This window comes from Hyaena hyaena, unplaced genomic scaffold, assembly GCF_003009895.1.
Source record: "Hyaena hyaena isolate Hyena2069 unplaced genomic scaffold, ASM300989v1 scaffold_1995, whole genome shotgun sequence".
In the NCBI taxonomy this organism is placed as follows: Eukaryota; Metazoa; Chordata; class Mammalia; order Carnivora; family Hyaenidae; genus Hyaena; species Hyaena hyaena.
The window spans coordinates 25740-28167 of NW_024082626.1; the positions used below are offsets into that span (position 1 = coordinate 25740).

At 33.3% G+C, this 2428-nt stretch overlaps 1 non-coding gene across 1 annotated transcript; it reads right to left on the reverse strand.

Moving 5' to 3' along the window:
• Window positions 1–1704: 1704 nt before the first annotated feature.
• On the reverse strand, window positions 1705–1811 carry LOC120227086. Its single transcript, XR_005527171.1, has one exon. It is a non-coding gene; the product is annotated as a U6 spliceosomal RNA (small nuclear RNA).
• Window positions 1812–2428: the final 617 nt, after the last annotated feature.

Sequence of the window (2428 nt, forward strand, 5' to 3'; positions counted from 1 at the left end):
TGAGAGGACACTTAGGCTGTGGTACCCATGTCTACAGAGAGCTGGAACCAGGCTTCAGGTGACAAAATAATTTTCTTGAGTTATTGGAACTCTGTATGTGCCATGCTTTGTGGTGATGTCTGACATCACACTACCTATAAGATGTGGGACCCTCAAACCCCAAAATTTTAAAGTGCTTTATAATCAGCAAAACCTCAAGGTAAATAGAACAGGTACATGAAATCATTTTGCGGGAACATGTAAACGAGAGAACATTAAATGTTCACCAAAAAATCTTAAATGTGAGTGTATTTAATAAGCCAGCATTTCCACACCTAAGTATAATCTCTTGAAAAAGTTGCACATGTTTACCAAAAGACATAGATGAGAAAGTTTATAAAAATATTGTAAAAGTAAAAATATAAAACAATATAAATATTTATCATAGGAAGGAATAAATAAACAAGTTACAGTAAACTCAAACAATGGTATATCAAGAAGTCAATATGCATACTTATAATTTGTACATAATTTTCCTATGTATACTTCAAGTAAAATTTAATAATAATATTGAGTAAACTAGATTTTACTATATTGGTATTGATACATCTTGAAAAAAATGTAGAGTGAAAAAATTGCAATATAGTGCATTAGATAAAATTTGTTAATTTCAACAAGTGACCCAAAGAGGGATAGTATAAACTGTTTATGTATGTACCTATATGTGTCTATATATATATGTATATACATAAGTATACATATATATGTATATATATACATATATGTATATGTATGTGTATATATATGTATATATACATATATGTATATGTATGTGTATATATATGTATATGTATAAGTATATATACATACATATTCTATATATTTAGACATATACATATATATCTAGAATATATATACAAAATATATATACAGTAAAACCTTGGATTGAGAGTAACTTGTTTTGTGAGTGTTCCATAAGATGAGCAAACATTTCTAATAAATTTTAACTTGATAAATGAGCAATGTCTTGTAATACAAGTAGTACATGATGCTGAATGTCACATGATCACAGCTGAGTCAATGGTTCTTCTCTCTCTCTCTCTCTCGCAGTGGGATTGTGGGTGATTGTCTCCTGTGCTCAGATGCTCAGTCTCAGGGCATGGTTATTAGCTGAAATCAGTGACTTTTCAGAATGTTAGAAGGTGCCCACAACTAGCACTAGTGTATTTTTTGTCACTTTATAGCAGCTATGAACGTTCCTTTGCTTTTTCATACAAGAGTAAGCTTAGGAATGCTTTGTTTCATTCTGAGTCAGGCTGCCTGCAGATATAGACCATTTCCACAGCTGCTTTATTGCCAATTACATTAAATACAGTATATGACAAGAGTTTATTAATACTGTCCTGTAGTCAACATCTGTGTGAGTATATACAGTGGCCCCCATGCAGAAAAAGATTCCATTGAACCAATAGATAGCAGTGATTCTGTTAGTGATAGTGAAAGCCATATACACAATAATCCTATCACTCTCTCTTTTTAAATGTTTTAATGTTTTGTATATTAAATTCCTCATATGAGTGAAGTCTTAAGATACTTATTTTTTTCTGACTGATGAATTTTGCTTGGCATGATACCCTCTAGTTCCATCCATGTAGTTGCAAATGGCAAGATTTCATTCTTTTTGATTGCTGAGTAATACTCCATTGTATATGCATACCACTTCTTTTTTTAATGGAATGCTTCACGAATTTGTATGACATCCTTGCACAGGGAACTTACTAATCTTTTCTGTATTGTTCTAATTTTAGTGTATATGCTGCCGAAGTGAGCACTATACTACATCTTTATTCATTCATCCGTCGATAGACATTTGGGCTCTTTCCATACTTGGGCTATTGTCGATAGTGGTGCTATAAACATTGAGGTGCATGTACCCCTTTCAAAACAGCACACCTGTATCCTTTGGATAAATACCTAGTCCTGCAAATGCTGGGTCATAGGGTAGTTCTATTTTCAATCTTTTGAGGAACCTCCATACTGCTTTCCAGAGTGGCTACACCACTTTGCATTCCCACCAGCAGTGCAAGAGATCCTCTTTCTTTGCATCCTTGCCAACAAATACTGTTGCTTGACTTGTTAATGTTAGCCATTCTGACTAGTGTGAGGTGGTATCTCATTGTGGTTTTGATTTGTATTTTCCTGATGATGAGTGATGTGTCACATTTTTTCATGTGTCAGTTGGCCATCTGGATGACTTCTTTGGAGAAGAATGCCTTTTGCCCATTTCTTCACTGGATTATTGTTTTGGGGTGTTGAGTTTAATAAGTTCTTTATAGATTTTAGATATTAACCCTTTATCTGATATGTAATTTGCAAATATTTTCTCCTATTCTGCTGATTACCTTTTAGTTTTGCTTATCGTTTCCTTCACCTTGCAGAAGCCTTTTGT